The sequence below is a fragment of the Octodon degus genome, unplaced genomic scaffold (assembly GCF_000260255.1).
Source record: "Octodon degus isolate 3935 unplaced genomic scaffold, OctDeg1.0 scaffold00094, whole genome shotgun sequence".
In the NCBI taxonomy this organism is placed as follows: Eukaryota; Metazoa; Chordata; class Mammalia; order Rodentia; family Octodontidae; genus Octodon; species Octodon degus.
This window is the reverse complement of record NW_004524670.1, coordinates 428,373-441,577: the sequence shown is the minus strand read 5'-3', so window position 1 is coordinate 441,577 and position 13,205 is coordinate 428,373. Positions and strand designations below refer to the sequence as shown.

The 13,205-nt window shown below is 34.8% G+C and overlaps 1 protein-coding gene across 2 annotated transcripts in view; it reads right to left on the bottom strand.

The window, feature by feature from the left end:
• The window catches only part of Plppr1 (phospholipid phosphatase related 1), a 344,999-nt gene that overhangs the window by 241,903 nt on the left and 89,891 nt on the right, over positions 1–13,205 (bottom strand). The window contains exon 2 of one of the 2 annotated variants that reach the window (XM_004638055.3): positions 3,530–3,533. The exons of the other annotated variant lie outside the window; for it this stretch is intronic. The gene's annotated coding sequence lies outside the window, so the exon portion shown is untranslated. The remainder of the gene's footprint in view (positions 1–3,529; positions 3,534–13,205) is intronic. 2 annotated transcript variants of the gene reach the window in all.

Sequence of the window (13,205 nt, the reverse complement as noted above, 5' to 3'; positions counted from 1 at the left end):
GAGAGAGAGAGAGAGAGAGAATTTCACTTAACAGAGTAATATGAATTTTGCGGTATTTGTTGTAATACATAGTGTTGTCTTCCAACCAGTTATTCATATTACCAGATCTATCCATGTAAGATTGAAGAAGAAAGAAAAAAGAAAGCTATTATAAGAAATTAAGAAGAGAAAAAGTAGAAAAAATTGAACAAGGAAGCGAAACAAATTAAAGCATTAATTTCTTCTTTACATAGACCAGCAGAAATGCACAGTATGGTTGTCCAAACCATCTTGCTTACATGCACAAATAAATTTCTTTCCCCCACTGCCACTCCTCCCTTCTTCTCAACTCAATAACTCTTTCCTTTGAAATTATTTCATTCCTTTTTCCCAGTATCTATTTTTCTGGGAAAAATAGATTCCATTTTTCTCTTTCAGGTTCTCACACTAAAGAGACAATATGTTATTTACACATACAGGTCTGACTTGACAAATAATTCTTAAGAATAACCTAGAAAGAAAAAATGAAGTCAACAGCAGTGCCCAAAAGTCAAAGAGAATGACAAAGCATCCAAGTAAGAAATTAAGCAGGAGGGGTGTGTGAGGAGGAAGGAGATCAGAAACAGGAATATAATGAAATGATAAGAATAATTTAACATCTTTCAGTAATAACTCTCAATGTGAATGATCTTAATTCTTCAATCAAAAGACACAAATTGACAGAATGAAAAAAGAAACAAAGTTTGATGCTATGTTGTATACAAGAAAACACATTCAACCCAAAATAAGACTTACAGATTAAACGTCATAAAAAGTACAACAACATTCCATGCAGTAGGAACAACAAAAAAATTGACTACTTATGTTAATTTCAGGCAAAGTAAACTTCACACGAAAATTGATGAGAAGTAGAAAAGGTCACTAAATATTGAGTAAGGGACAATTCAAAAGGAAGAGATAATAATTATAAACATATATGCACCAAATACCAAACTTTGTAAAGCAAACACTACTGAATGTAAAAACTCAGATAATGATGAACACATTTTAATGGGGGAACACAAAGTCTCACTGTCATGTGTAGACAAATCAACTGCACAAAATACAGAAACAAAGAAGTGTCAGACTTGAACCAAGCTTTCAAACAAATGGACATAACAAGATACTTACAGAATGGTAAATTTAACAAGAGAATATACATGTTCCTCATCACGTGTGAAAGTATGGAATTTTCTTTGAAATAGTGCACATGCTAGCTATACAGCATCCTCAGGTCAATGCAAAATAAATTAAACTATTCCACATAATATTATTAGAGTTTGGTGATTACTAAAAATCGGTGACAAAATAAACCACAGAATTTCTGCAAGCACACACAAATTAAATAATGCCCTCTCAAATCATCAGTACATCACAGAATAAATCAAGGAATGAAATAGACAGATCCTAGAATCAAACAATAATTCCAACATAACATACCAGAGTCTATGGGACAAAAACAAATCAGTCTGAAAGGAAAGTTTATAGCTGTAAATTTTCACATTAGAAAACAGCACATTCAAATAAATAACCTAATGATGTTAACCAAGATCTTGAAGAAAGAAAAGCTTTTCAAATCCAAAACTGGTAGAAAGAAGGAAAAATCAGAGCAGAAATTAATGAAATTGAGACAAAGATATAAACAATCAATACATCAAACACCTGGCTCTTTAAAATAATAAATAAAATAAACTTTTAGCCAGTGGTACCCCCAAAAAGGGAAAGACATTGATGCAATTTGAAATGAGAAAGTTGAAATCATAATGGATACTGCTAAAATTTAGAAGACTATTAATAATTATCTTGTGAAATTTTATTCAAATAAATTTGAGAATTCAGAAGAAATAGATGGATTCTTAGATATATATGAATTCCCAAGACAATGAGTATCCAATAACATAAAATGAAATTTAAGGAATAATAATGATGATGATAATAATAATAATAATAATAATAATGCCAACTAAGCACAGTCCAGTGGATTCGCTCCTAAATTCTACAAGAACTTAAGGGAGGATCTAAGATCAATGCTCCTCAAACTTATTAGTGAAATTGAAAAGGAAAGAATGCCCAGAAATCATTTGTGGGAACTAACACTACCTTAAACCAGAGAAAAAATAAAACAAAAAAGAAAACTATAGGCCAATCTCTTTAATGAACATAGACACAAAACTCCTCAACATGATACTGTCAAAGAAAATAGAACAAATCAGGGTCTGGAGATGTAGCTCAGTGACACAGCACCTGCCTGGAAAGTTGAGGTACTGAGTTCAAATTCTGATGTCAAAAAATAAATAGGATTCACCCTAAGAATTCAAAGATGGCTATACATATGTAAATTAATAAATACAATGCATCATTTAAAAGCAAGGATAAAAATCACGTGATTATCTCAACTGAAACAGAAAAAGCTTTTGACAAGATCTAATTTTAAAAAAAATTGGACTTCCGTGTGTGGGCCAGTCTATTTCTTTTAATTGGTGAATTGAGTCCATTTACATTGATGGTTATATTTGAGATGCATTGCCTTATGATTGACTTGTTATTTACCTGCTATTATATACCTCTTCTTCTCCTGTGTTTAATGTTTGCCCTACTTGGTGGGCTCTTTCCATTCTCATTTGTGGAGCTCTTGTCATTTTGATCCCTCTCTAGAATATCTTTTGTACTCTGTGTAGGGTTGGCTTTGTCATCATGAAAATCTTTAGTTGTTCTTTGTCATGGAAGTGTTTCACTTTTCCATTATACTTGGAAGAGAATTTTGCAGGGTACATGAGTCTGGGTTGGAATTTGTTTTCTTGCAAGACTTGTAGTACTTTGCTCCATTCTCTTCTTGACTTGATGGTTTGTGAAGAGAAATCTGCTGTTATTCTGATGAGTTTTCCTTTAAATGTCATCTGTTTCTTTTCTCTAGAAGCTTTTAGTATATTGTTCTTGTGCTGGATTTCTGAGATTTTGATTATTATATGTCTGGGTGTGTTTTTAATTGGGTTAATGTTATTTGGGGGTCTATATGCTTTGGTTACTGAATGTCAGATTGTTTCCCCATTTTAGGGAAGCTTTCCACTATTACTTCTGTCCATATTCTTTTTATATCATTTGTACTGATTCCTTCTTTCTCGTTGATGCCTATTAGTCTTATGTTGGTCAACTTTGCACCATCTTGAAGATGTTGAATTATTTTTTCCTGCATCCTAGTTGTTTTTAAGAGATCTTTTCTTACCTTTTCACTAGCTGCAATGATGTCTTCAAAGTCTGAAAGTCTATCTTCACTTTCAGTCAAACATTTTTGCTGGCTTGTGATTGAGGTTTTAATTTCCAGTATATCTCTTTCAATCTGTTTCATGCATTCTATTTCTTTCCTTTATTGTTCATTCAAGGATCCAATTATTTTTCTGTTCTCCTCTATCTTTTTATTAATGTTTTCTTAGAAGCATTTAGTAATTCTTTCATTATAGTTATTATTTCTTTTTTACTTCAGAGGTAATTTCTGCTCTGATTTCCTCTATACCTTTCTGCAATTGTTTCTTTCTTTTCCTTTTTTGCTTTTTGTTTTGGGGGGAAGGGTGTACAGGGTGTTCAGGGTCTCACTACTAGATCAGACTTGTAGTGATGTACCTGTTTACAGCCTCCCAAGTGCTGGGATACAGGCATGTACCAGCATGCCCAGTCTCAATTCCGGTCTCAGCACACCCCAGAGGCGGGGCTGGCACAGCAGGCCTAGAGATCGAACACCTGGCCCCTGCACCTGCTTACAGGTGCTTTAGTCTGCTGAGCTATTTGGCCAGCCCTTTGCAATTGTTTCTTTACTTCAGATGCTATTATTTCAGAGATTTCAGGTATGTGATTTCCAATTTCTTCTATGTTAGTGTCTCTTACATTTGTTCTGGGTGGGCTCAGGGCCTGAGAATTCATTTTGCTCCTCTTTGTCTTTTGTATAGTACTGTCCTCTGACCTTTGCTGTAGAACTTTGGTGCAGTTATTACCTTAGCACCTACCAATATTATTACTCAAGAGAGATTACATGATTAAGGCAGTTACAGTTTTGTATTTACAGAACAATGAACAACACTAATAATGGGTAGTGATATTTAGCAGCTGACAAACTTTGTAACTAAAGGGTTGCATTTTAGACAATAAAAAAACATTATGGCTGTATAGCTAAGGAGATATTAAACTAGGAATTTGTATTTAAATTAGTTCCTCTAAGTTCTGTCTAATCACCTCCCTTGATGTACCTGGGATCTTCCAGACAAACTGGTTCACCTCAGTTACCTGTTGCCCCTATTCTTGATCAAGAGAGAAAGAGAGAGGATGCTATCATAGATCTGGATCTAGCAAAGTATCTCAGTTTACCGGATCCAGATCTACCACATTTGAACTCATCAGTAGGCCTGGCTTGGGTCTGGCTGCTGTGCTCAACTTCATCCTGCTGCAGCCTGTGGGAGTGAACCCACTGTGCCCCTCTGGCAAGATGTTCAGCTCCTGGATTAGCTGGGTGGGTCTGGCCCCTAGCCTCTCTGCAGGGAGTTCTGCCACAGGGTTCCACAATAGGCATGTCTGATGGAAGAGGTTCTGGTAAGTGCGTGGATGGGCCTACACACACACTGGGCCTGGGTGCTGCCTGGAATTGGACCTGGAGAGTGGGTGATCAGTCTCACACACACCCCAGGCTTCAGTGCTGGCTAGAAGGGGATCCAGTGAGTGGGTGGTAGGTCTCACACACAGGCCAAGACTTGGTGCCTTCTGGAAGTGGTAGTGTCCCAAATTTTCTGATCAAAGAGATTATGAGGCCACAAAGGAAAGTGATCAACAATGTGTAGTGTGCCTAAGGTGAGTCATCTGGAGAGAAAAAGTTCTCTCAGGCTTTCACAGAGAGCAGATTGGTTAAGCAATGGCCATGCCTCATCCAGATGGCTAACACTGAAAAAGGTCTACAAGGTGCTGTACATAGTTACAGGGTAAATCCTGAGGGGATTTGACTGACCTTGTTAGATACAAAAGTTACATTCTTAGCTATGTAGGTCTTGCTTTAACTTGGTCTTAACCATCCAGCAGAAAAGTGTAACCACAAGGTATAAGAAGTAAAGCTGTATTAATATGCTTAGCTATAAAAGGCTCAAGTCAACAACTTCTGAAAATTGCCAGTTTTGCTGATAACTCACTACTATTATGGACTATTGGACTATATTGGGTTATTTTGCTGAATTCAAGTACCTACAATCTTTGGACTGGCATCAAGTATGAAAAGGTCCTTTAAAGATTTATCCAAATATAGCATCTCTCACTGCAATGGAATACCTATCTCTGACAAAACAAAACAAAAAAGGGGAATATGTTGGGAGCCATGGAAGCTAGGAAATTGATCAAATGTGTGCAGGTGGGACTAGGCCTCAGTACCTAAATCAAACAAGCTACCTCAGTCCTGAGATAAACATGCTGTCAGGTTAAGGTCAGCTATTAGTCTCTAGGCAACTTTGTGTCACACATTACTAACTTTGCAAAAGTATAAAGAGCCATTTTGTTGTGAGAAATAAAAGGAAGAAAAAAAAATATATATATATACATATGTATACACAAAATAGGATAGATATACAGCTACTTTCTCTTGATTTATTGAGAAGAAAGGTTTGTACTGACATTGTTTAGACAAATATTACATCTGCATCTTGTCCTCTGAGTAACTACTATGAAGACAACAATATGTAATGTATTAATTTTTGTAACTGCCCTACTAACCTGTTTTGAAACTGTATTGCTATTTTATCTTTTTTCTCATTAAAATGAATAAAAAGTTGGATTTAAAAAATCATAACGAAAATAGAAAGATTTTATGTCAACTTCATAAAAACTTTTTATGGCCAACAAATAGAAACTACCATATTAAGTAAAGAGAATCTGAAAGTTTTCCTTTAAAAACAGGAATAGGATAAAAATGTCTACTTGCATCACTCCTGTTCAATATAATTCTCCGAACATTATATATAAGAGAAGTCAGACAAGAGAAAGTATACACATAAAAAAGAATTCAAATTATCATCATTTGCAGATGACATGATCCTCTACATAGAAGATCCAAAATATTCCAGCAAAAGTCTCTTAGATTTAGTATCCAAATTCAGCAATAATACGGTAGAAAATCAACACAAAAATCAATTGTGTTCCTGTACAACAATAAACCCACAGATAAAGAAATTAGGAAAACAACAGCATCAAGGAGAATTAAATATTTAAGAGTTAACCTAAGCAATGAAATGAAACAGCTCTACAATTAAAACTGCAGCACTCCGAAAAAGGACATCAGAAAATGGAAGACTATACCATTCCTGGTTATACAGAACCACAAGAGTCAAAATGCCCATAGTTCCAAAATTGATACATAGATTTTACATAATCCCTATCAAGACACCAATAGCATTCTTCAAAGAACTAGAGAAAACAATCCTACAATCTATATAAAACAAGAAGAGACCTACAAAATAGCAAAACCAGTCCTGTGTAACAAAAGCCATGCAAGAAGCATCACAATCTTGGACTTCAATTTATACTACAAAGCTGAGATGATTAAAACAACAACAACAGCAGACATACAGATTAGTGGAACAGAACTGTATTAGTTAGAGTTTACAAAAGAAACAGATTTAAGGCCAGACACAAAAATTTACAGTATTAGTTGGCAATAATCACTCACAGAGTTAAATGTAGAAGAGTTCAAGACATCTGTCTGCACACTGGAGAGTCAAAGGATCTAGTCAAGGGCTTGGAGCTCATGCCAGTGTCTTATGTCCAAGAAGATGAGAATGGAAGCTGCCCTCAAAGAAAGAAAGCAGCCAAGCCTCCTTCAAACAAAAACCACTGAAATTCTTCCAAGAACAGCAGCCACAACAAAGGTCTTCCAAGAAAGATCAGCTGAAATCCTTCCCTCATATTCTATTTGTATCCATTCCAACAACAAGCCTCTTTCAGAGGGCTTTCCACACCCAGAACCATGCTAATTCAATTCAGCTGGGCATTCACCCTCACATCAACAATTAGTCAATTACTCACAAGTACTGAGGATGCAGAAACAACTCCAAGCTCATGCAGTAGCTGACCTTTGACAAAGGTGCTGAAAACTTATGCTGAAGTGATGGTGTGAAATGGTGCTGAGAAAACTGTCTATCCATCTACAGAAGATTGAATCTAGACCTATGTCTCTCACAATGTAACAAACTAAAATCAAAATGGATAAAAGATCTAAATGTTAAAATAGAAATACTTAAAAAATAAAATATTTAAAACTCTTGTAGATATAGGTACAAGTAAGGATTTTCTGGCAAAATCCCAATTGCATAAGAAATAACAAGAAGAATCAATAGTCTAGGAAAATTATATACTCTAGGAAACAACCAGCAAAGTGAAGAGAAAACCTACAGAATAGGAAAAAATTTCTAGCTCATTCTTGAACAATTAGGGTCTAGAATATATAAAATCACAACAATTAGACTTGTCTTAGTTATTTTCTCATTACAGAGACAGAATAAACAACTTTCAAAGTCAAAAGAGGAAAGCTTTATTTGGCTCACAATTTGTGGAGGTTTCAGTGCAAAATCATCAGAGCCCAAAGTAGGTGGCATAACAGAGGAGCATCACAAAGGAAATATAGTCTATGGCAAAGTGGTGCATTCAAAAAGTAGCCAAATACTAACAAAATAACAATTACTACTAAAAATAACAAAAAATTAAATTACAGAGTGTCCTGATTCACCTCATTCTCCAGAATGAGACATCCTGATTTCTGGTGTTCCACAAAGTCAAAATTACCACAAGAAATAAAGATTTTGAATCAATTGAAGACACTGAAATAGTCATGATGGTGCAACTAAAGATGCTATGAAAAATGACTTCTGTAACTGCTTCTGAAAGTGGCAGGAACAATAGGATTAGTATATTTGAAACAAAGAGGTCATTTTTAGAAACATTAATAGCAATTTTTAAAATGTAAACATTCACTGTATTTGTCAATTATACCACAATATTACAAAGGCCTATCAAGAAGAAGACAACAATAAGGCAGCGAGATAGTTCAGCAGACAAAGCTACTGCTTTGGCAACTGCAGAGACTGGAGTTTGATTCCCGGTCCCACATGCTGTGCCAGCTCCACCCCTGGGGCACACTGAGACAGAGGCTGAGTCCAGGCATGGTGGCACACACCTGTAATCCCAGCTCTGGGGAGGCTGAAAACAGGAGGATCACGACAAGTCCAAGCTGGGTAGTGAGACACTGTACCAAATACATAAATGGAAAAAAAATTAAAAACCAAGAAGAAACAAAAACAAGAAAGCTTTCTTGCAGCTTCAGGCTTTTGTAGTTTGCTATTTTCCAAAAGTCAGAGGGGCTTTCTAGAATATAAAGAAAATGTGAACTAATTTTTTTATGAATTTAAGAGTTTCTAACCAAAAATATATTTGTTATGAGACTACATAGAAAATTAGATTTTACAAGTTGTAAGGTCTTATAATTTTCTCAACTATTTGTTGTATTTACTTTATCAGATGAGCATTAGATTTAATTAATTTATTTTTATTTTTTAATAATTTTATTGAGAAACAAATAGCAATGAGACAGTTTCAAAACTGATTAGTAGGACAGTTTCAATAATTAATACATTCCATATTGTTGTCTTCTTAGTGGTTGTTCATAGTACAAGATGCAGACATGATATCCTGTCCACAAACACTATTAGAACAAATTTTTCTATTTGTTGAATTAAGAGAAGGTAGCTGTATATCTATCCTACTTTGAATATACAGATACAAAATGGTCCTTCATTTGTATCCCTTTTTTGTTTAGTTTTGTTTTATATTTTATACATGTTTTATAAATCCCCAACTTAATGATAAATTAAATATTCTATATAATTTTATGAATGGGTCAAGGTATATAAAAAGCAGGACAATTTATTTAGGCCTAATTATGTATGTGCATAAAAGTATCAATATGTTGAAATTTATTTAAAGTATATACTTTTGACATGCTATAGAAATATAACACCTTTGATTTGATCAAAGTTATCAAGCATTTCCTCCAGACATGGAATTTCTATAAAACTCAAATGAATTTTTGTGCCCAGTGGAGTTTTAAGACATGGATCAAGTGTAATATACTAGCCTGTTCATTTCTAATCTTTGCCCAATCAGATATAAAGAAAAGGTTGCATACAGCATAAGGCAGGCATATGAAATATAGTCACTTAATGCTTCCACGGCTAATCATAAACAGTTTTGCTTTATTCCTTCCTTGAATTTACATCAGAGAACTGCCTCTGTTTGTGCAGGTCAACAAACTCATTAATCCTCACTAGGGCCATACATTCTAGTAAAATACTCCATAGAAGACTTTCACAAATGGTATTGCAGAAGTAGTGTGCTATGTTCAGTTTCTCAACTCAAAATACATTTGAAATAAACTTTATAGTATTAAAAGCAGCTTCCTTAAAACTTCAAGGTTTTAAAAGATACACAGTGATTTCCTCAGCCAAAATTATGGTTTCACAGTAAGCCTATCTTTAAATTCTGCATTAAAGCTAGGTTTATTTCTAGTCTTTACCTTAGGAAAAGTGGATTACTTAAGAGATAATTTATGTAATACATATAAGTGATTAAACTTATTCATTAGTAAAAATGGAGATAAAACAAATAGTATCCACCAATTTCAAGAGGACTATTGAGAGTTCAATAAAATGATGCACGCTAGATTTTTAGCATATGTAGTCACATCACAACTAAGCATTGAATAGGTGACAGCTGCAACAATGAAGATGACAGTCTTTGTTTTCTTAGAATATTGTTTGTAAACACAGACCTGGGCAAGCTGACTTTGACACAATAAATTATTCATAAGAAAAATAAATTCAAATTTACCCCATCAGCCATCATACAAAACTATTGATTCTAGGTAGCCTAAGCACTTAAATGTAAAACAGCAACATTCTACAACTCTTAGAAGATAATATAGAAGGATGTTTATGAGCCTAGTTTAGGAAATGGTTTCTTCATTAACATGGCGAGGGTTAAGTTATAAAAGAAACCATTAAATGTTATTACAATAAAGTAAAATTTTCCAACATTATATACATACATGCATGCACATGTGTAAAAACAAGGGAGCATATTTGCCACTCATTGAAAAATATGAAATTGTTTGACAACATCAAGTGTTGCCCAAGACATACAGGAAACAGAAAATACATATATTCATAGTAATTTTATAACTACACTATGATCATTGAAAATATAATTAGACATTATCTACTCAAACTGAACATACAAAATACTACTCAAAATTTTCCCTTTGCTAAGGATGTAGCTCAATGTTAAAGCACTCATGTGGCAAGTATAAGGTCCTAGGATTGATCCCTCATTACAAATAATAAAATAAAGTTACACACCTGTAATATTAGTACTTTATGAGACAGAGGGTTAGAGATTTAAGTTCCACCTGGGAAACTTACCAACTTACCAAAACTTTGTCTAAAGATTTAAATAATACTAATAGTGCTGGATATGTAGCTCAGTGCAAAGGCCCTTGGTTCAATCTCCAACAGCAAAAATAAAATAAATTTCCCTTAATTTTGTAGTTTTACACATAAAAACACATGTGTCAGAATGTTCACAGTACTTTATTTATCATCATCATTTATAAGGAGAAAAAAATAAAGAAACAAAGCAATAGAATATTAGATAACACAGATATGGATACAGTTATAGGCTACATAGAATAATCAGGAACATAATAGAATTGCAAAAACACAACAGTAAGGAGGTAACAAATTTAAAAATATGTTTAACATGTTTTTTCCTTATGCCAAGATCAAAAACAGGTAAGGTCGGCATAGAGTGTGCTGTAGCTTGCATCTAGAAGCCTTCCCAAAGCCTCCTGTGGTGATAGGTTGGGCTTTTCAGAGGTGGCTGGATCTAGAGAGTGTGCTGCTGAGACTGAAGATGTGATGCTGATATTGATTGAAGGTGTGATGCTGGGATTGATACTGCCCTACTGGGGGTGTGAGTGTCCTGGGGCTCAGTAGCCTGAAAGAAGACTGCCATTTGTCCCTGCTGCCTTGTTCTCTTCTGCCTTCTGCTGCCATGAACTATTTGTCTTCTGCAATACCTCTCCCTCTCCTTGGATCCACTCTACTATGAATTGAAACCTACTCAGACTGTAAGCCAAATATACTTTTCCTCTTTTAACTTTGGGTATTGTGCATTTTCTCTCAGCAGTGAGAAAAATAACTAAGACAAAGTGGTTGGAATTCTTTGGCAATGCTGACCATTTGTTTAATTTCATCTCATTCTTTATTAATTTTGTTTATATGACAGATATGAATGTTCTGCATCTTTTTGCATCTGGAAAGACTTATTTATCCTAACACGTAGTGATTTTTGCCTTAGTCCTAGAATCTTTTGATACTGGTAAAAGTCTAATGTGAGGTGTGTGTTTGTTTGTTTGTTTGTTTTGTTATTGTTTGCTTGTTTAGTAGCCTCATATCTTGGGGCATCCTAATACTCTCTACGTCTAGAGCAGCTAGGAGATGGTTGCAGGTCTTTGTGGTTTCCCCATTATCTCTCACCTCTCATAAGATAGTTTTGTGATTACCACCATGTCTATGTTGTAAGGCACGTAGCTCCTTAGGAATGAGAGGTGATGGTGCAATTCTCTTTTGAAAGAGCATACTATTTTTGTACCTATGAATACTCTTCAAAAGGCTTCTAAACTGGTCATTAAAGAATTTAAACTGGTGGAACTAATCTTTTCATAACGTACAAAGGGGTGTATTTCTTGGGTTCATGGATTTATTCCTTGGCATGAACTCCTATGCAGAATGATGAAAAGCATAGAAAAAGCTTTGTCCCTATGAGTTTGCAGTTTACATAAGGGTTTGAATCACCTAGTCTACTCATGATTATAGGCTCTTTACATTTAGACCTTCAGCCATCCCTTTATTGTGTTTATTCAATAGAAAGCCCACATATACATTGAAGTATTCAATAAGAAGACTCTGGAGCTGCGTTAGGCCAGGAGATGACAATAAGCAACAAAGACTAGGAAGCATCTACAGCAAGAGTTCAGACAGCTCAGGAGAGAACTGGGTTTTCAATATGAAGCATTTAGTAATAGGAGACTAAATAAGACAATGAGCTTATAAGGCTGGAAAAACTAAGAATACACAAAGTATGTTTCAAAGGGGAAATGCAAGCTGTTATATAATTAGTCACTGGCATATTAGGCAGAATTTTTTTTTTTTTTTTGCAGTAGCAGGGATTGAACTGGGGACCTTGTGCTTGCCAGGCAAGTACTTATTCTACTGAGCTATGCCCCCAGCCTATCACTGGCATATTAATTCAGTCTTAAAGCATGTTATTTTTTCAGTGAGACCATTAACTTTAAAAAATCTTCAAAGACATTTGTAGCTGCCAGAACCAAAGCCTAAAACACAAAGTCAATAAGCACTGATAATAAGTTAAATTATAATACAAAGCAATGCATTATAATAAAATAATGCACAAGGTTTCTGCAGCAATACTTTTTCACATTCAAGGTATAGTTTACCTGTATGTTCCTTTTTTGTATTCTCAAGTATTGCATAATGGCTGCCAGCATGGATTTTGAGATTAGGCAGACCTGTGTTCAAACTTCACACCACTTCTGTTTAATTATGAAATATTGGGTGAGTTTCTATCTATTGGTAATCACAGTTTTCTCAGCTGCTGAATGGGGACATAACACTTCCAACTGAGTATTCTAACAGTTTCCTAATAATCCTAACTCTGGGCTCCTAATTATGAAGATTAAATGATAAAGTACTTGGGAAAACACCCGTCTACTAGAAGTGCTCAATAAATGTGAACTGAGATCACAAACACGCAAGTACATTTACCAATACACATGATGTCAATGGTTTCTGACCAAGAGAATCTCACACACATTCAAAAATAACTCTTTAAAATATCTTGAATGCTAGCACATAAAACTGCGTGTTATAAGTATACTTGCATAATAATTGTAGCATTTTCAGTGGTTGAGAGCAATGGGGTTGCTTTTCAAATAGGTGAGCTGAGCAAAGTTGAAGACACAGAGAAAGACACAGAGAAAAATGGAGCTCAAACAATACATAGAAAATCCAATCCTAGATTTTTTTCAAAAATAA